Source organism: Anas acuta, chromosome 5, assembly GCF_963932015.1.
Source record: "Anas acuta chromosome 5, bAnaAcu1.1, whole genome shotgun sequence".
NCBI classification, from domain to species: Eukaryota; Metazoa; Chordata; class Aves; order Anseriformes; family Anatidae; genus Anas; species Anas acuta.
The window spans coordinates 56142742-56165192 of record NC_088983.1 but is presented as its reverse complement, the minus strand read 5'-3'; the positions used below and the strand labels follow the sequence as shown (position 1 = coordinate 56165192).

The window sequence follows — 22451 nt, the reverse complement described above, 5'->3', positions numbered from 1 at the left end:
TTATAACCATCTAAATGTACCAAAACCTCATACAAACTGGGAAAGTTTTCTGGCTTTCATTACCTCCAAAATTTTCCTTCTCCATCTCCTTTCAAAACCCATGATGAACATGCTTGTAAACTTGCTGGTTATCCAAGATTCCTTCCTCCCCTAATTTTATTCTGAGGTTATCCTGCTCTCCAGGCATATGCAGGAGCTACTGCTGAACAGCAGCATCTTTACAGCATCATAAGATGTTCATGAAGCAAATGCAATATCCCAGGTTTTAATTAAAAGCAGCACTGCATAACTTTAAAAAAATATTTTTAATGTACTTATGTAAAACATAGCGAATTTAGCATATTGCTCTTCAGAAGACTTCAGACCACTTTAAACTGTGAATATTATTCATCTGAGACTGGCCTCAGCGGGCTTCCAAGAAGTGCATGGCTACGGGCACCCAGGGGAAGGCCATCAACATTGCTGCTGAGATGAGATCAGGGCTTGGAAGCCTTAAAAGCATGAACACTTATTATGTGTCCTAAGAGCACCTGTTAATACTTCTGAGAGGGGAAAAAAAGATTTCAGCTTATTGTTTCGCATTTAGTAAAACTCAGGCCAGGAAGATAAATGACTTGGGTGATACAACTATAAGACGCATCTACAGTATTAAATTATCTCCTGTCTGATCTATTTTGACAGAACCAGTTTTACCAATACCTTATAAATCTTCTGTATAAACAAGACATTTTTTTTTTCTTCCCAGGACAGCATTCCTTTCAGTCTAAAAGTATAATTTAGGTTAAATGAATCTGCATTGTAAAGCATACAATCTGCACACTTTTTAATTCCTCTTGAGAAATGCACACTGCCCTTTGCTCCATGTTCTCCTTTAAAAGAAACAGAAGGCTTTACCCAGACAACCTTTATGTGGAAGCACCTGAAAGGGGGTGTTCAACAAGTTTCTGAGCAAACAAGAATTTGGACTACTATAATGAAATTTACCTTTTGTTTATAAGTAAACTAAAATAATCCCTGTAGTCAAATTTTCAGCCTTCAGACACATACAGCAAAAGCAGGAACCCAAGTTTTCCCCTACAAGACATTCACAAATCTTCATCAACTTTAAGAGGATTTACTTGTCTACTGCAGAAGGAGAATCAAAGCCCTGGGCAGAAACAAATTACATTTCTAACTCTCAGTCACAGGACTCAGAAGAATTGAGAACATTAACAGAAATGGCTAGAGTATTGAAAAAAATGATCTGCTTCTAAAGCTGAGGCACATAGGCATACCTGCATCAACACACATACACAAGGGTTTCAGACAATTGGAAAACCAGGTTACATGATCCCTACACTAAGCACTTCTGTCTCTGTGGTCATTTTTTTCCATTTCTTTTCATTTCTGTTTTCCACATGAGGAGCAGAGGGAAGGGAGTTGAAAAACTAGAAAAAATAACGGAGAAGGAAAGATCATTTCTGTAGTCTCCCCTCCTAACTAAGTTAACACTAACTTCATTTTTTAGAAGTCCAAAGTGTTCTTGATTTACTGTTTTCTTTCTACCTGATTTATTTTCCAGATGAAAGACTGCAAAAGGCAGACAATTTTTCAGCATGCTGTGTTATTTCCTGCTAATTTTGTTACCCTGAGGAGTTCTCAGAATACAGGAGAGAAAATGAACGTATGTCACTGTACCTGAACAATACACATGCAGCCAGAAACACCTAGGCCAGAGAATGACTTCTGCACATCATGGCACGATGCTGCAAGGGGCCAAGCATTTTCTTCCCAGAACGAGGAAAGACTCCCATTTTCTGTGGCACACTTTCCGGGTGCATGCCAAGACATGGCTTCCGCCCATTGCTGGGTTCCCTAAGGTCTTCCATGTGTTTGTGAAACTCTTCATTTCTGCTGCAGAAACTGGAATTATAGAGGAATAGCTACATGCACCATTCATTAAGATTTGCAAAGTCCTTGCTAGACCTGTACCAGAAGAAATCCAAATATTGTAATGAAGAAGATAACTCTAAATAACTAGGCCATCATGAACAGCTATGACCACCCAGTCAGGTTTCCTGTGTGAATACATTTTTTTTGAGTTAGATTAGATTTTAAAATGACAACCATTCTTGAAATAAAATTTTACATAATAGACAGATTTGTGTGAGCAGTTTGGAAGCTGAAGAACAATGCATTCTTTGTTACAATTTGGAAACTAACATTTGCAGTATGTTACCTTGCACATTAAATTAAATTAAAAAAAAAAAAAAAAAGAAAGATTAAGTCTGGCCTTCTTTCAGTCAAGCAGTCCACGTACAAGAAGTGTTATAACTAGGACTGCGTTTGAAAAAGGCAAGAATTATGAACTGTTAAGACTACAGCAGGAAGAAACGTTCTGTGTGTCTACATGGTACTACTAAGAAGAGACAACTGCTATTTGTTTCATTCGCGTGTTGGTATTAATAATGAAGATAATGAACTCATTTCAGTAAGTAGTCTCTAAGTGGGGAGTCCAAGTCTGACATCTAAACAATCAACCTGTAACAGTTTTATGTATTTTGGCCAAAGGCATGACAAAGAGCAGATTTCAGCATTCATTTCTCTCAGGATTAGGCATCTTATAACCTTAAAAGAACATGAATCCCAGAGCCATGGATGTCCTCCAGCTTGCAGAATAAAAGCTATTCTGAGGGAAGTACAGTATTTTGACATTCTATATATTTGTGTCTAACATAAGAATATTGCACAAGGAATTATTTTTGCTATTGCTGGTGGTAAATTGAACAGTCTTCCAAGACTCTACCAGGTAAACACAGTGGGTCTAGGGGACAGCGGTGTTCTTTTTGTTCAAGTATTTTACTCTGAGAAGTAACATGATCAACTGAGGACTCCTTCCTGTACTACTGAGAACAGAACAGTTACCTATAATTCTGCCATTATTTTCAACTTCAGCTTTCAAAATTCACTATCTTCATCTTCAAAAGCTTACATAGGTTACACTTACATCTGAAAGTGTACACTGAAAGCACCAGATGATGGACTATTAAGAACAAATCAACACTGCCCCACACCCTGAACAACAACAACAACAAAAAAACACAAAACAAAACCACAAAAAACACAACACAGACCCCACAATCCCTAGTTGATCTGGCTATATATACGCACATCTACCACTGCACTATCGCTGATTAAATTTTACTGCTATCCATAGATCTCTTTGGATGTCTGCCTGACACGCTGCCAGCTGTCTGACAGAAAAGGCATCTGCCCCAAAAGATCTCTCTCAAGCTGTCTCCTGCATCTCATATATTTCCAGAGTGATGAGATCACAGATCATAGCAACTACCTTCAACAACGACAGGGGAAATGCCCATGACTAAATCTTCCGCATTTTCCATGTTGCTGTCAGTTCTTAGTGATGGGTAGATCTATCAAGCAGATGCACTCTTTCACTTGAAAATTGACTGACACAAGCAGCTCGTCCAGTTTGCTTTCCCTGAGCAAGGGAGTCTGAATCAATTTGAAGAAACATGTATTAACGAAGATACTGAGGTTTCCTGCAGTCATATATGAACATTTTTCAAAAGCTTTCAGTGGAGGTTTCTGGGGAGACCTTACCCTTTACAACTATGTTAGTACCAGATGCTGCCTGCAGTAGTGTATAATCAGGCATTTCCATTTTGCCCCTCCATCCTTCCTCCCTCCTTTTTTTTTTTTTTTTTTTTTTTTTTAACTGTAAACTATCCAATATTATCCAACTAACAGGCAGTACAGGGCATCTTACAAACTTACACATCCTTGCACACACATATTCCTTCCATCTTTGGTTATTTATGATGCCACAGACAAAATCATCTGTAATATTCAGAGCTCTAAAGGAATAGCAGTGATTTTAAAATAATCCCAGTGTAACATACAGAAAGTAATTTCATGAAGTCTGGGTCACAACTGTCCCTTTTATGGTGATGTTGCCCTAAAATTTATTAATAAAAATAAAACAAAAACACCTAAAACCCAGACCCTGTAAATTTTATAAGGACCTAAATCCTCCATACTCTACTCCACATGGGATTTTAATCACAGCCCCTTGCAGTGTGCTTTTGCCTTATCCCACCTTTTCTTTTGACATACAAATGTCTTCACAGAAATGACACATATCACAAAAACTACAACTGCACACTCACTGCCACCAAGGATCCCATACTGAAATAGGTTTACATGTTCAAGGACTCTACTGAGTTCTTTGAAAATGAATTTAATTTTTTATCTGCATAAAGTTTGGGTAAGGGACTCTGGAGGCTCTATTTTCCTTCTATACGTCAGATACTGGCTAATGACATGCATACTGTTTTCTGATATCACACTGATATCCAAGATACAGATGAAACACTAACACTGCAAATTAAATGAGATTTGCAGATTGTTCTGTTTTAACAGTTTAGGACACTGTTTCTTGCTCGGGCACGCTGAGATGGGATCTGAGTGCCCATCCACAGAACCCCTGATTTCAGTGGGATTTACACATTTTCTTAAAAACAAACAGAGCAGAAACAAACAATAAGACAGTAGTGGCAGATACCAGAGTTGGTGGAAGGAAAGGAGCTCTAATGAATTAAAAACAGTGACTCCGTCAGAACTCCTTTAGTGATGTTATCTTGACAAGCAATTTTGAACTCATCAACACTACTCTGCAGTCCTGAAAACACGGAGTTACGCTCAGTTCTGAGGCCCTCCTGGCATTTATTCCCTCACGATTCCTGTATAATTATAATCAGGAATGAAGCTCTGCCTTTCTGAGAAATAATACGAATCCTTTTCCTTAAAGAATTTACAACTTGTATAAGGTCCTGCTCCTCTCCCCCCAAAAAAGAGTAGAGAGAAAGGTAAGAGAACCAGAACGTACAACAAAGCAGGAACAGAAGAAAGACAACATCACAAATATTTCCATTCCCTTTTGGTGCATGAATTAGTACATGGAGATTTAATACCAGGAGCTTCATAAACTGAAAAATTAAAACATACTGGAATAGCTTATGAAAAAGATCTAGAATTAATACATAGCAGACATGATATGTGTAAGTTGAGTATGAGAAATGTGCATTAATATGAATGCAGTTCATCCACAAAATCATCTTCAAAGCTTGATAACCACCACTGTCAAAGTGCTCCTGGTAGGAATGCCAGTGGCTCTTTGGCAATTTATTTCCTTAAATTAAGAGAAATCCTTGATTTGTAGTTTCTTATGTATAGAAACTTATGTAGTTAATTAAAAGACCATTGTCTATGAATCAAAGTAATGTATCCTGACACTTACTGTGGCATCAAGTAGGCTACTGGGCACAGCAGTCTGTTGAATTAAAAAGCAATTCCATTGTTTTCAAAATGTTTCCTAGTGATTCACACAAGACTTAACTGAAAACAGAGTTTGAACTAAAGCCGTGGAGAACTCAGAGCTTATGAGATTGGGCAGCAGTATCTCATTTTGAGGCATCTTGAGAATAATACAATCACAGTTTTCCAATCTGACATGTTTATATATAATGTTTTTCCCCTCCAAACACTTCCTAAGATTGCCTTAGGAGATCATTTTTCTTTCATTTCACATCATCACGCATGGCAAACTCAGGCAGATGATGTGTAACAAGGAAAGCTCTCTAGATGGGTTCTGATTCCAGTCCAACAGATGAAGAGTTAGGGCAGGGAAGCATGGCCTGTCCTCTTGCAGACAACTTTGTACAGGACGGCAATAATCAAAGAAATCTTTCCCTGAGCATCAAAATTGTGTTTTACCTGGGAGTTATCTTAGGGAAGACTTTAGCACAGGTTCCCATCAGTTGGCTTTTAGACAAAATTCTAATTATTGCTTACCAAAACCTAACTTGTTTCTGGCTTCTGTTTATTAATTGTTTAAATTCAAGGGAGTCCAGTCACAGTCTTGACAAGTATTTTACTTTTTTTTTTTTTTTTTTTTTTGCACAAAACTGTTCCTACCGAAATATTTGCTATACCTGTAAAAACTGACAGGAGCTGAGATGGCAGACAGCAAAAAATGGATTGGGCTGTTGCAGTGCAAGATGGCAGTAAAATTATACTCAGTGTCAAGTAGCTTGTGAACCTTAAAAAAAAAAAAAAAGTATTTCCTCAATACTGATCAATTCTGTGTAACATTGTGGGAAGCTGCTGAGAATTTTTTACATGATATATCCATGCCTTGAATTATTCCAAACAACAGAGCACCTGATATCACAGGTATGGTTTGGGATTTAGCATTTTCTATTTAATTATCTATTTTATAATACAACATCTGAACAAAACGTGGCCACACTTACCTCCTGAACTATCAGGCAACTAATTTAATGCTGATACAGAGGCAGATAGCATACTGGCATGTGTCTGTACAGCTCCACTGACCTCTGCCCTTTTTATGTTATCAGAAGCTTGGTACGCTATCTCTTATCTCTGTGCAATGAGAATGTGTCTGATAGATCAGTGTTTAGGACATAATGTTCCTAATATCACAGATACTGATATATACTCCCAATGACATTTATTACCTCAGAGTAATTTAATTTTGGTGATTACTGTTGCATTTAATTATGTCCTGCTTTCAGAGTTCAACTTCACGTTATCATGCTGCTTTTGGTTCTAGAAAAGAATGAAATACGAACACAGCCGACCCTTTTAGTTATGAAATCTTTAACTGCTGTAGGTAACACTTATGACAATGAGGTTACTTTAAAATTTTGTATCATTCTAAAACTGCATTTTTTTTAGATACTGTTAAAAAAAAAAAAAGCTACATTAGAAGAATTTCTTGACCCACTAATTAACTTTCAAGTAGAATATAATACCTGTTGAATTTTGGTGTTCTAGGACATGAGTCAAATGACTGATCATTCATGCCTCTTACATTTTGCACAAATTGAAAAAAACAAAATAAAATGGCAGACCTTGATGAACACAGCATCAGAGAATCAAAAAAATAATGCATACAATTTTCCTTTCATACATGCATGCCAAAGGCTGACCTTGATTTGAGGCTTTTGTGGGAGAACAGATCCCCTGTCCAGCTCAGAGCCTCTCAGCAGCTCAGCTGGCTATGCTCAGTCTAACATAAGCACAACTTCCTCTCTACCTGAGGTCATTTTTCTCCATTTCCACTTGTGTATGTGGGAGTGAGGTAAGACAAGAAATTAGCATTTTGGGGGTTGCATCCTAGCCAAAACATCTCTTATAAAATATACCTTAAAGGTAATCTTACTGAAAATAGAGTGAGAGATTGAGTGTGCCAAGAAATGGGAGCAAAGCCCCGTTATTTTAAGGCAATGATTTTACTCCTCCATTTCACAGCCTTCTTGTCATATGCCATAAGGGTTTGTATTTAACTCAGATAAAATCACAGGATCACACAGAATCGCAGAATCCTCTAGTTTGGAAGAGACCTCCGAGATCACTGAGTCCAACCTCTGACCTAACACTAACCAGTCCTTCACTAAACCATATAACTAAGCCCTAAATCTAAACGTCTTTTAAAGACCTCCAGGGATGGTTACTCCACCACTTCCTGGGCAGCCCATTCCAATACCTAACAACCCTTTCGGTAAAGAAGTTCTTCCTAATATCCAACCTAAACCTCCCCTGGTGCAACTTTAGCCCATTCCCCCTCGTCCTATCGCCAGGCATGTGGGAGAATAGACCAACCCTCACCTCGCTAAAACAATCCTTCATCTCCACTTCCTTATGTATAACGTTCACCCTGTGACTCAATTATTGGAAAGTCCCGTCATATAACACCTCAATTATTGGGAAGTCCCATCACATCACACATTTTTCAAGGCTGTCAAGAGCTTGAAGTATTTGAGAGTGACAGGACTGTACGTGCTCAGTTTGAGGAGCAGTGATGGAAGCTCTCCTTCCCCAGTCCTCCTGATGACATTGAGTATCCATTTTTAAAAACTACTCCCCCAAATCCTAGCCTCCCACACCCCCCAAAAATACAAAACAACAACAACAAAACAGAACTCCCCCAAAAACACTACAAAACCCACCTTCAGTAATGTGTACTTTAGCTAACTGTATAGAAAAAGACTTTGGTTGTCCAAGAAACAAACGATCACTGTAATATATGAAATGTATTTTTCCTAGTTTAAATTTTGCCACATAACAGGCATCTTCAGTGTAGGAAGGGGAAGTTCTGTCTGCGTCCAGACAGAGTGTGGGCTGTGATTGAGGAGGAGAGCCTGACTGTATTGCTACAGAAGAGAAATAAAGAGTCAGTAGGTATTAGGCAGTGAATTTGAGCAGAAGAGGTTTTCTCCTCTGCTAACAACTGGAAATATTATGGGAATTCAGCTAGCACAACATGCGAAGTGCACCAACAAGGAGGCTTCTGGTGTCTGGCCCAGTCCTTCAGTCCCTCCACCTTGTCCTGAGGCTGTAAGATCCAAGATCAAACAGTCCTGTGTGCCCAGCCCTGGCTTTCCTGCCAAGTTCCCGGGTTGGTTCCTCCCAAGTTTTGTCCTGGGAGCAACTACACTGTCTGCCACATCATCCTTTGGGGCAGCAAAGCTTTGTAGTGAAGCAGATAGAAAAAAAAAAAACACGACACAACAAACACAAACACCCTCAACAGTACAGAAGCACTCTCTTGTGTACCACAACAGCTATGGAGCACTCCGGAGCCAGGTGCTTTGCAGCTAGCTCTACACACAGCTGCTGTGCTCGGTGTATCAACACAGCACACTGTGCCGACAAGTACCAGATAAACATGGACAAACTTCACCTTGCATCCATGCCTCCCCCCCCCCCCCGAGCAGCCCTTTCCAGTGTCTCTGAGACTCCTTATGCACTTTGCTCTTGCACTGAGAAACTACTGTCAGTAGCCCCTAAGTGTTCAAGATGACGAGTAAATACACATATTTTTCTCAAGGGTTTAGCTGTACTTACAGTCAGAACAATCTTCAGGTAAAAACTGTACTTAAACTCATCACAATCTTTAGACAAAACAAAATTAAAATCAAAGAGCATTCAGGAGAAAGGTAACCATGGAAAATACATTTTGAGTTGCAAAAAGTTAAGCATTTGTAATTCATTTTCATATGGTTAGACATTAATTTCTCTTTTTCTGTTACATTCACATTCATGCAAATTAAGCACAAATGAAGAAGGAAACCTAAACATGCACTTGTGTATGCCAAGACTCATTCGTTACATCAAGACTGTTAAAATAGGCTTTTCTCATGCCAAACATAGATGAACATAGCATGTTCATCTTCGGAATCAAACCATGCTCTTACATTAAAAATTCATCTCGACACATGAAACATGCCTTGCCTTTCAAAGATGCTGCTCAGCGGCACTGTGTCTTTTTCTGCTGTGTTATTTTTGAGATGTACCCACCCACGCATTTATACATGTTTTACCCCAATCATACTCAAGATATTATATACAGTCCTTAAGCCCTTTCTTCTAAATTACCCAACTCTTAAAGAAAAATGTTATGATATAAACATGAAAGTGAAGTTCAAGTCTTCCCATGACTCTTGCTACTACTCAAATGTAAGCAAGATGCTTAATCACGCTGCCTTCATTTCCGTTGGATCATGTAAAAGCTGAGGAAACCCAGTTTTATAAATTTTATTCATGGCCCCAATGGGAAAAGACCAACTCAGCCACTTGTTTTAAACCAATATTGGTCCAAGATTTCAATAAAGCTAAATTCTAATTCCTATGTTATCGTTTCCAGATCATTCCTTTCTCACTTCTCCTCCAGCCATGTCAGTTATCAGCTGTTGCTGTGTTATGGATCTGTACCTAGTTACCAAACTCACCTTCTGGAGAAAAGTGAAAATGAACCATACACTCTGCTAAATGATTTCAGAAAGGCTGAATGCGTGCAGTGGGAGTCGAGAGCAACAGCTTCCATGAGTATTCATCTGCATTAGCATAACTGAAATACCAGATTAGGTAGTATTTTGAGAACCGAGTGTCCTACAGCTTGTTCCACAGTTTTAAATCAAAGCCACACATCCTGTAAAGAATATTCAGGTCCTAACTCCAAATGCCTGTGGAAAGCTACAAATGGAGCTGAGAAAAGGAGTAGGGACAGAACAACACGGGCGTTTTTGCATTATGAGTGGGACCTGGACACATGTGCAAGTGCTTCCCTGTGCAGCACCACTTAAGTGAACAACAACCTTTGGCTACCTGTTAAAAAGCTGATTGTGCCTTTTCCTACATCTCCATTTGCACATCTGGTCTTTTTTTATTATTAAAAACAAAAACAAACAAACAAACAAAAAACCACAACACTTTTTGCTGCCCTCCCTATGGAAAAGGGACACGAAAGACTGAATTACCAACCCAGAGCTGTGCAGCCAGTCAGCAGGAGCGAGCATCGGATCGGAAGCCCTGTTTCCAAGTCTTAACCCGCACTCAAACACTATTTGGAAAATAAAACCAGAGAAACAGCTGCCTCTGGTTTGCTTTTTCCTTCTTTCCTCCAAATGAAAAGCAACAGAGAGCTGCTGTTTCACAGATGTTACTGCGCAAAACAACACCAAAAATAAAACATCAAAATACACAAAAAACAAAAACAAATGCCCACCAAAACAACCAGGCTTTGAACCACGCAAGGAAAAACCCAAACAGTCGTAGTAAACAGATTATCCAAATTTCTGCAGACTGCTACTATATGCTGGGGGAACCATGACCGGGGGAAGCAGCAACAAGGTCAGTTGCAAATTTAGAAAGCCAACCAAACAAACAGAAGGCTGAAAAACAAGTCATGTCCAAAACAACCCCACGTCCAAGATTCTTGTGGCGCGAAGTTCTCTGACTCCTGACAGCAAGCAACTTACCCTGAATTTTTTGGTTAGCCTGTCACAAATTCAAAAGAATTATAAAGTAGGAGCAAAGTAACTGATCCATTCTCAAGGCTGCAGAAGATTTATTCCAGCTCTCATTTTCCAGCTGTTTGTCTATCAAGGCACCACGGAGCCAACATGCACCAAAGAGAGACGTCTTGTTTCCACTCAGAGAAAAGAAGATAAAGGAATCATTTTTCTTCTTGAAAGATGTGTTTCAAATCCACCATCTCTCATATGAGGAATAAAACCTCATCTTTCCTGGACAGAATATCCTGCATTTAAAACTGCAACTTCTCCACTGTAGGTCTTTGTATGTAGCCAACATTTAGATCCAGAATCTGTCAGTGAACCTAACTTGACTTCCAATGTCCTTAAATTTCAATGCCTAATTTAGCACCGGTCCTGGACCACATGCTATCACTACATTTTTATTTTCCCAGCTTAACTTCAGGGGTTAGATTTCCAAAACTGTTCAACATGAGTCAAGATTTTGGATGAATAAATGATCCAGCCTGGATGAGAATATTGTTCCACCTCTACAGTTTACACTAAGAACTGCCCCCAAAGAATTGTGGTATATAAACAAAACCACACAAAGAAATCAAAAATGAGAAAAGTAGAGAAACAACAACAACAAAAGTTCCCAAACAAACACTATTAACAGAAGAAGAAACACACCAAATCTGCATGGCCCCTCTAATTCACAAACATCCATACAAGTGGGTACTTGATATATATGCACACACACACACACCTCACACAAAGGAACAAAACAGAAGGGGGGGAACCAGGTAGCTGTGAGGTTTACATTTTTTTTTAATAAGAAGATATGGTCACATGCAATATGATACTTGGGGACATTTGCCGGAATACAAGAAACTTATTGCCGATAAATGATGATGCAAAACCTCTGCGATTCAGGAAGCCACCTAAACAGTAACACGATCTCTTCTTTTTCCATTACTTGTGAGAGAACTGCTCGAGCAGGCAGCCAGGAGGGAAGTTAGCAGCTCTGGGAGCTAATTCAGAACTGAGCCCAAATTTTTGCTGTAATTGTCTTTACTTCACACGGGGATTTTTCATGCAGAGCGTGATCCCAGCCCCCATCTCCCGCCTGCTGGGGGGATTTGCAGAGCCCCATTTGCACCCCTGCTACTGCCACAGGCACGGCCCCGGTACCCTGCAAACAGTTCTCCAGGGCCTCACCAGCACGCTCATTTTTGAAATGGGAGCTTTTGTTCATGTACTGCAAAAGGAAATAAAAAGGACTGCTGACATGTGCATCCAGCTGAGAGGGCCTTTCCTTCCCTATGGCTCATGCTAGCTGGGGCTACCCCGAGGCATTTCTCTCGCTCATCCTACCAAGACTGCCCGACACTGCCATGAGCTGGAGTCCTTTGCCAGAGCACCCTGAGTTGGTGTCTGACACGCAGCCTTTCTGCTTCCCCGCCTGCACCCTCCACCCCAAAAAAGCAGGGTGCACATTTCTTTAAGCTACCCCTAAGTCACATCTCTCATCCCCAAACAAGTTAAAATAAGCAGCCCTGCTATCCTGCAGTCAATAGCACACAAAGAGCGGAGTGATTTACCAGAAAGGACAAACAGCTGGAGGAGTAATTGTTCACATAAGCAAACTGCAGAGGCTTTCTTACAGCTCTCCATGCTGCTGCGACGTCCCGCTTCCTGATTTCAAAGCGATGACTGCAGCAGCACATCACACGTGCAGCTTGACAGGAGGAGCAGAGCACAGGCTCAGCTCTTACAAGCACAGGCTAACGTGGCGTGGCACATGAAGGCAGCTGCTATCTGCTGTCCAGGGGCTCTCTCTATTTTCCATTAAGCCAAACACGTTTTCTCCAATTCCTACCGCTTGCTTCACGTCACATTATTTTTTGGTACCCTCCAGAAGTCTCTCTCTCTCTGCTTTTTGGCCCTTCAGGGATGAATAAAGAGAGAAGCTTTCTGCAGCCCTAAAGATGGCCCAAACAAAGGTGCGTACAAGAGCTCATTTAGCACTGTTTAAATTAATTCAGGAATTATAGCAAAGCAATAAGTGCTGCAGGGCCTCAGATGCAAGACAAAAGAGAAGGTCCACTGGGCACAGACCTACAGAGAAGTGGTGCGACTCTGCTCCTCCTCACCCCACACGTGTTAGAGGCAAGACCAGACCAGGCCAGCTCTCCACCTGGGCCTTTCAAGAGAAATATATTGTCAAGTTGCAGACAAACTTGGTTTCTTTTCAAAAAAAATTTTTCTGGACTATGTGTAACCATGACTAGCTCTTTATTTAAGGTTAGGAAAAAAATAATAAAGAAGGGCTATTAATTTGGGGATTAGAAAGATGATACAGAACATCAGAGTATGTCTGCAGATCATGAGAAGCTATTCTTTTTGCAGAACAATACACAAACCCTTTTCGTAATGTGGTATTGTTGCTCACTCAGCAACCTATATCAAGATAAGGATGTGAGTACATAAGGAGAGTGAAATTATGCAGGCGAAACATGATGAAGAGATCCCTTAAGAAGTACGTTCAGAAAGAAAAGTGAAAGCAATAGAAAAAGTAAATAAATAAAAACAATAAAAGATCAACAGTTGATCTCGAGGTCTTGCTAAAAAATCTCTTCCTTTGATTTGGTTTGATTGGGTTTTCTATGAAATATGCAGGGAAAATGTACTTTGCACAGCACTATTTCACTGGAGTACACGAAGCCTGTAATTCAATGAAAGACGCCAGGTCTATTCACTGTTAAGCCACTTTGTTCCTCAGAAACTGTCTGAATTTTCCCTTCTCCTTTAGTATGATAATGCAGGGGTACATGAAGACGTGTTGTGATCCTCAGCTTTACGCTAAGTGGGGACACTCATGAAAGCAGTCCACACACACTACAGGATTTCATTATATGTGATCCTCAAATGTACATCATTTTTGCATTCCAATGTTTGCCGTGAAACTGTTTCTAAATGCTTTTTGCAGATCTGAAGCAGTATTCTCACTGCTTATTAACAATTGAAGAGCAATGTTGAGATTACTTTGGTTTCTGAGGCTTTTACCAGCACGGAAATAGCGAAGCACACACTGTTTTTTTATCCTTTTCAAGTGCACTCTGTGCTTCCTTATCCTTAAATCACCTGCAGCAAGATCTCTGCTCTCTGCTTCCTTCCCAGTGGCGACATACTTCCTTAAGTGCTTTTTGACCAGCTCGGTAACTCAGCATACGTGGTGTTCTACTTTTGCTGCACGTTATCCTCATTTTAAAACAAGCTAGGGCACAACACTGCAATTTCGTTCAATCTTTGTCTGCTGCCTTTTGATGAGATGCTCTGGGCTCAGTTGGCTCATCCTGCTGTCAGTCTATACATCCTTTGCTAACAGGTAGTGAAACTTGTATAGTTAATGTAACAAAAAGCCAGCTAGCAGTCTTCATTTGCAAAGCTACTTCTATATTCAAATGAAATAACTTGTCTTATTTCATTAATACTCTGCTCTTCCTTGCCAAGCCCTGTAAGAATCTGAAACAGCCAATGCAGTATCCAGCTCCCCAGCTGTGCCTTCCTTTGGCTCCCTTCTCTCTGCCTTGCTCTCCCACCCTCTCTCACACTCTTGTTGGCAAAACTGGAAAAACAAAACAAAAAAAAAAACGAACAATTCTCTAAGACCAATTTTGGAAACTTGCTCTGAAACCTCAGGACTGTCTGCACTTCCTGAACACAACAGAACAATCACAGATAAAACATCCCAACGTGGTAACTGGGGAGTGATCCGAAACAGGATGGCATGTCCCCTAGTCCCACCTTTTAAGGAGTATTTGCCACAGTGTCTAGGTGGAAGACCGATGATCCAAAGGACAGCCTTATCTCCTCAGTGACAGCACTGCCAAGTCACCAGGAGCACCGCAGCCTTCCTGACTTCTCCTGTTTTGCAATAGGGTCAGCGCCTCCATCCAGCTCGTACCTGCTACAGGAGCTACTGCAGGGGCTCCTCGGCCCACGGGCTTGGCTGCAATACCTGATAACTTATTTTGACCCATATTGGGAGAAAAACATCCTTCTGTACCGTATCTGTGTCGTTACTGGAAAAGAAATCACTACCCTGGATAGATAAATAAATAGCAAGCTACTTTCCTGTCCACTATTTCTGCCTCTTTGGGAAGTGCTGAAAGGCACAGCTGAGACTTCATCTTTTTTTTTTTTTTTTTTTCCCCAAGAGGAAAACACTGAGTTTTCCTAATTGCAACCCAGCACTGCCTGTACAGACACCACAGTTCACAGAGTGCATTTTGGACTGAAAGTCATCCTCAGCTGATTTTTTTTTTTTTTTTTGAGAACTCCCCAGTTATTTGAAATCCGATGTTCCAGACTAAAACTTATTTTAATACAGCTCGCCAGCTCACTGCCACTGAAGAATAGGATCCTATTCTCGGTGCCAGCTCTGCGTTTTTCACTGTAAGCAGGTATGCAACAAGAGCAGCCCCCGTGCAGCCCGAGTGACCCTGCTCAGCAAGCATGCAACTGGCTTTCCACATCTCTGGCCCCGTGCACCCAAAAGCACCCGAGCATGCAGGAGGGGACGTGGGGGGAGCGCTGAGACTTGGCTGTGCCGGCGGGCACCCCTGGCTGGAAGCCTCACGCGACCCGGCGCCGCCAGGGAAGAGTGGTCCTGCAGGGAGGACTTCGTGTCCCAGAGGAATAAGCTATTTTGAAACTATAAGCAATACCTCCAGTTCCCCAAATTACTGGGTTGTAATGATCTTTGTATAGATAAATAAGCGTGTCTTTCTGAGGAAAAAGTAATCATTAAAGAGGAGCCTCTTAAGCAAAGACAAAGTCCACCATAAAGGAAAGATAGTAACCTGTAAGTTTAACAGCGACTTCTTAGTGACACACCTTGGATTTTGAATGCATTTTGCGCTCCAGAAGTTTGCTGTTTCTCAACAAACGAGTTTCCATTTCCTTTTCAGCCACCTGCTTTAATACCTGACTTAAATCCACCAATGACTTTTTCACAGTTCTGTATCGAAACGTATTGAGTGGCAAGCTGAAAAATCAGTCAGTCAGGGTGCAGTGAAACACTTGCCTACTATATAGCAAAACAATCAGTTCATTCACAGACTCGATTTCATTATCTGCATTATCAGGAGGAAGAAGTGTTTTTCAAATATTTCAGCAGTGAACAGTTATTTACCAGACAGCCACACTGTAAACGCTTTTAGGTGAAAACAGTATGTGCCAAATAGAGGAACGTCCTGCAAGAAAAGAAGCATTTAGAGAAAAATATGCAATCCGTATTTTTATAACCCTATTAAGAGAGGCTGTCACTTTTTATGAATAATATTCAAACTCTACAGCCACAAGAACAACTTAATTTTGAAAGTTGAATTAGATGTATGCATAGACCTAGGCATTTGGAGCAGCACCAGCAAGTCAATGTCCAATGTTAAGCCTGAGCTGATATTATCTACCCAAATGACTCTCATGATTACTATAATTGACAAATCCCAGACTCAAGCATTTAACTCAAGCACCAGAGTGCAGAAACTACAATTTTTTTAGGCCACTTAGGAATGGAAAACTCAACCTCTTGTCAGTACTAACGATCAGTCTGTGATCAAGGGTCAGGATTTGGACCTGTTACTCATGACAAAAGTATTCAACAGACCAACTCAGCTGAAGCTAGCAAGAATATTCATGGTCTGATGATTGAGCATCAGACTACATGATGCTTGGCTGCCTCAGAGAGGTATGACTTCTGTCATCTGAAACCAGTGCTTACTCCAATGGGAAATGTCTCCCATCCAGAAAAAATAATTTTTTACTTTCAGAGCAGGATGACAGGCAAGACTAGCTGCCAGTATTCACATGTGAAAAAACAGAAACTTTGGAGCTGTCACAAAGGAAAATCATAGCAAAAGATTCATAAGAACAGAAGCATACTCAGACTTCTGTAGTAGCAGCCTGTGCACGTGCGCCAGCTAGGGTACTAGAAGATGTTGTCTGGATGCTGTTTGACTTGATTATGAAGTGCACTGCTCCTCATTCAGGATAAAAAGACAAAAAATAGGTAAAATCTCTTTGTCAGATTCAATATTTTGTATGTGTATTTGTAAAGGAGAATCTTAAATATCTCTCTGTTTTCAGATACTTGGCTGTATTTTTGAGCTTTTATGCATAATGTCTCCAACTTTTCTTTTATCAGTAATAGACAACAGACAACTGGTACCACAGAGGAAGGAATTCTTAAAAAGACACTCTTTGCCTGTTGAGATAGCCACATTACCTGATCAGGTTCCATAACTACTATTAGAGGCAAGGTTTGGGCTTTTACTTCCCATACCATGCACACAGGGTAAGTGACTGGATGCAGCAGGTCACCCTGTACCCTCTTTAGCACTTACTGTGTGCCAGCACGCTGTAACTTTTCCTGCTCAGGGAAAAGTTGGTATCTCAAGACTATAACTCTCCAGTGCTACATGAGGATTATCATACAAGACAAGGAATTTATCTCCAAGACCCTGAATTTCTCTATGATACAGGAGGGAGGGAGAGAGAGCAGAATTTCAGGATGCACTTGTCTGCCTTCATTTTATGGACTTAAGGAATAAAATTATATTATTTCTTGTAAAAGCAAATTTTCTACGACAAAGAGAAAGCCACTTCAGCACACCCTTACCTTGGATTAATTTTTATTTGTGTTTGGTCCTAGATATCTGTTCAAGCGTCACTGTGGCTACCTAATGGTAGCAAGGAAGGGGGAGGGGCTGGGCAAAAAGGGCACCATCTGGCCAGCTTTGTGCCACACATCTTCTTCCTCAATGAGATTCGGGTCCCATTAATTCAAGCCCTATCTGGTGTCTCAAGCAGACCATCTGACCATCCAAGAACATCTCCTGGCATTTACTGCTTTATGCATTTATCTGCATGCACCTTTTACAACATACTTTGTGTTTGAATTTTCTGTGGGCTCTCCTTGTCCTTCTGTTTCACAATCAGCATGGGGCCATTTTCACTATTACCTGCCCTCTTCTTTCGCCACATCTAATGATGTTGCCCCAAATCATTGGGAGTGCTGAGTCCTGAATGGGCAGTTGACAAAACCCAACCTGTCACCTACTCATCAGTAACTGAACTACTGAATATGTTATAGGTATTTCCTTAAAGAATATTACGAACCATGCTTGGGATTTTCAGTGTGTTTATTGTTAATGAAGAAGGCTACGATCAAAGAGGCAAGAAGAATAAAAACTTTCTCAGCCTCAAGAGGAAAGCATCATGGAAACTGTTCACAGAGCATTTCTTCATGCTTGTGAAGGCTGACTAACCAACCACTTTAACAGGGATGTTTCCACAGAACACAAAGGGATATTTTTTAAGAAAAATCATTGGGCAAAACCAGAAAGGCACTTAGGACTGAAAACTGTTATATTCTAGAGGTTTTGCAGTAAACTGTTAGGTCCTCTGTCCGTGGTTAGAGCTCACCATTTTTGTAGATGCTGTCTTGCAGAAAGGCTATCACATTTTTTTTTCTTTTTTAAACAAAAGTTGATACCTTTCTCCCATTTGTTGAAACAGAGACTCTATCAAAGAGCAAGGTTGATCTTAAAATTCTTAGCATCTTTTAAAATGCAATGGGCTGCCTCTTCTGACAAGAACCCTCTGCCCAAAATCAGACCCTCAAGACTTGAACACATCAAGACCGACACTTGATATATCCTAATAGTTACAAATGAGCTAAGTTAGTTTAGGAGCTGTGATCTAGAGGGATATTTCAGATTGCTGCATAAGAATGTCATGCAAAGTTTTGATCGTGGAGTTTGTTTTACTCAGTATAAACCCCAAATATAGTTGCATATATGCAATTCTACTAAGCAAAGCTGCCTCTTCCCATACAACACACTCCCCAATGTGGAACTATTTACTAGTAAAAGGTCTTGCAAACTGGAATATGACTTAAAATTTTGAAGAATCTATATAATCATTAATATGATAAGGTTTCAAATATTACCAATACACTAAAAATCTATTTACAATGAAGCCATTATTTCAGTTTTTTTTTTGTTTTGTTTTTTTTTGTTTTGTTTTTTCAGACTGAAAAAGGGTTTACAGGTAGAGCTTGGTTTAATGGAAGCAGAAAGTCCACTACAGAAAAGTCTGAAAAATCAGCCCTACATGATGACATTTATTGAACAAATAAGACAAATATAACCAATTACTTACTCCACCCCCCAAAAGATGTCAAAATAGGTAACAAAAGTACTTAAAGGAACTCACTGAAATGAACAAAAGCACACAGCCTGAGACAGGACACAATTTCAAACAAATACCTGACGGAAAATATTCTCCTTTCATATGCTATCACCTGAGAAACACCACAACTTCGGGTAAAGGATGCTAACAACTTAAAATATAATGGTAAAACATAACTCTTCAGAAATTCTTCACCTTACACATTTCCAATGATTTCATATATTATACATTCTCTTCTCTGGACATCTCTTCTCTTCTCAAAAGCCTTGAAGTCCTGCCATCAGTAGACATCATTAGCAAGCAGCACTGAAGTCCATAAAAAGCATTTCTTGCAAGTAATCGCCCCCAGCTATCTGAAAATCTACCGACAAATCCGTCACAGTGAGAAAGTTTTTGGTGCTAATCACTTTTGAAATGCTAGTTAGTCATTAAGTTCTGTCAAATGTGGCCTTGAGGCGAGTGGTTTACACCCAACGTATGCTGTCAGTGGTTGTGCAATATGATGCCATCCCACGTGGATGGCATGTGGGCACCAAACCTTGGCAGATGTCTCAGTTCAAACATGTTCTTTTTATATTAATATCTAACTGGCCTCATAGGCTAAAATGGATAGAAAGCAAAAGGACTTAGCCAATTCAAGCTCTGAAGGTTAATTTGCCAGAAAATAAGGAAATCCTATAATTATTATAACTATCCAAATATGAGCTATCATGAGACACTGCAGCCATTGAATTAATAGCAGGAGGATTTTCCTCGTGCTTTAATGGAGTCTCTAAAGCAAAGCTTTTAAATGAAATAATTGCTAATAAATAATTGTGGCTAAGTGAATTTAATACGATGAAAGAATCTAACAAGTGCTTAAATATTATCAATCCAGACAGAAGAATCTAACAGATGCTTTATCAGTCTAACTCTTCTCATACCTCTGCTCACAGAAAAAAGCCAAGACACAGTTGGCTACAAAGGTGAAGGTCGCCCCAAACACAACTGCTTCGTGCACTCGTGGCCTCGCTCCATTAACCTGTGCAGCAACAGGTTTTGACAACTGTGAGAATCATATTGCAGAACCAGGATCTTCACGCTCCTGACACGTGTAATTCAGCCCTGGATACCCATCCAGCTGCAAACAGCCTTGAGAGGAAAATCTAAATGCTCGAGACAGTTTTTGTTGTTCAGTCTTTAGTAGAAGGGTTATATGGAAACTTGAAGGTATCAAGCTGCTTCCTTGGGCTGTCCTGGCTAAATGAAACTTCCATTTCACATGGGTTTCCACAAAAAAAACCACATAAAACTATCATATTTTCCGAGGAAATACAATTTCAATTATTCCCAGCTGAGGATATTCTCATCAAGAGAATAACAAGTGCTTTGGTACTGATTTAATGTGATATATCTCCTTTAGAAATTTTATTAAGCTCTAAGCTCTCCTTTATTTAAAGTGGAATGTAGTCTTTTCTGAACAATACCATGAAGATATGCTGAAAATATATCAGAGGGCTATAGCATGCTAAACATACAGGTGACATTTCTAACTTGATTTCCAGTTTATTGTTCATTGACTTTTGCCTACTTTTTGTGCAGAACACTATCACTCCAAAATACTTTTCTTCTCAAAAGACTACTAAAAAAAACACAATCAAAAAACACAAATCAAAAGAGATCGCTGTAGGCCTACATTTATGCTAATAGGAATATTACTACTTGGAAAAGCTTCCTGGAATCAAACCCAAATTCTTGTGTGTGGAGCCCGTATTAGCCAACAGGCAGCTTTATTTGTAATTGGGTGACAGCACGGTTGGCCCAACTGCTAATTAGCAGCACTTTTTAATGGCAAACAGACCATCTTAATAATGTTCTCAAGACAGTAATAATATGTTACAATATACTTCTTTTCCTAGAAGAGACGTTATGGTGATCTTTCACTTACATTTGCTCTTGTAACATGACTGGCACAGAAATCTCCTGACCCAGATTGCTGCTTTTTTATTACTGTTTTCAATCCCAGGCCCTACAAACCACAAACAGTTTTTCACCCTTTTCAACTTTAGACTGTTGCTGCCATACTACACGAGATGCAGTTTAGTGGCCCACTTTTAAGAGGAAATACCCACAAGTTCATTTCTTTACAGCTTTTTGTGAATTCACGTGTCGTCGTTGTCGTCACTGAGCCGTGGTGCACAGGAAGAGGCACGCAGACGCTCTGCTCACTTAGCCCTACATGCCTGCATCCATACCCCATTAAATCGGCCTCCTGCCAGCCTGGGTTGATGTTTGACCCCAGAACCTTGCCATTGTAATGGCATGGCTTTTACCGTTGCCAAAGACATTTATTAATCAGACTCTGTAGGTATGAATCAAAATCCCAAACCTGCAGCAAATGTCCATGCTCTTGCAGTTATACGGAGAGGAAGAAGAAAGAAAAAAAAAAGCAGAAGAAAACCTGGCAAGTGAAAGTTAATGCTTTTTTGAAAGTGGACACACCTTAAGACATGTTCTGTACAAAAGAGAAATATTAACCAGTGATGGGGTACACTTAGATAAACAAATTACTGTAGGGCGGTCAGATGAGTTTACAGAGCACTACCTATAACGGCTCGCTTTGATTGAACACAAGTTGGTTTATTGCTCTCTCATCTGGTCCCTCCATTGTGCTAACTGCGGGTTCCAGCACACAAGCAGTTGCTGTGGCAACAAACATGTCTTTAATTAATAGCCCAGCTTCCTCAATGGCCTGGATAGACCTCACAAATGTGTTCTTCACTTTTTAAAAACTTCTGGGGACTAAACGTTTTTCAGCTATAGACGGAGCATTGCCTTTTGAGAAATATCTTTGCACGGTCTTTTTTAAACTCACGCTCTTCAGCGGCAACAGGCTTGGCCAACCCCCTTTATACTCAATCTTGCTGAAATTAACTGCAAAAACTGTCCATCCTCTGCAGAACACACAGACAGAGGGGAAAGTCAGATCCAGCCACAGGCTGGATTTGCTTTGACTCTGCACCAGGAGCTGAGGGTGGCTGTCCATGTACTTCTCCTTCTCCTGAAGGGATGGACAGGATCAGGCAAAACATCAGTTCTGGATGCCTACTAACTTGCTGGGTACAACCAACACAGCAAGACCACCTCAGTTTATGGATAACTTAAGTAGGTGTGGTGGTGTGCATCCATCCCCAGCCAAGACAAGGCTGAAAAGAAGGACTTGGGCTATTAAAGGCCACCCCAGGCTACTGCATCTCCTGTGAGCATCCCTACAATTGACCCTCACCCCAGGGCTATGACTGCACACACAGTCTCTTTCTAGAAGAAGTTCATCTTTTGGGATGAGAAGTCATTGTCCACTTTGGAAAAACGTAT

General features: G+C 40.3%; 1 long non-coding RNA gene across 2 annotated transcripts in view; it reads right to left on the bottom strand.

Moving 5' to 3' along the window:
* Window positions 1–22451, bottom strand: part of LOC137857870 (uncharacterized) — a 102604-nt gene that overhangs the window by 65544 nt on the left and 14609 nt on the right. The gene's annotated exons all lie outside the window — the stretch shown is intronic.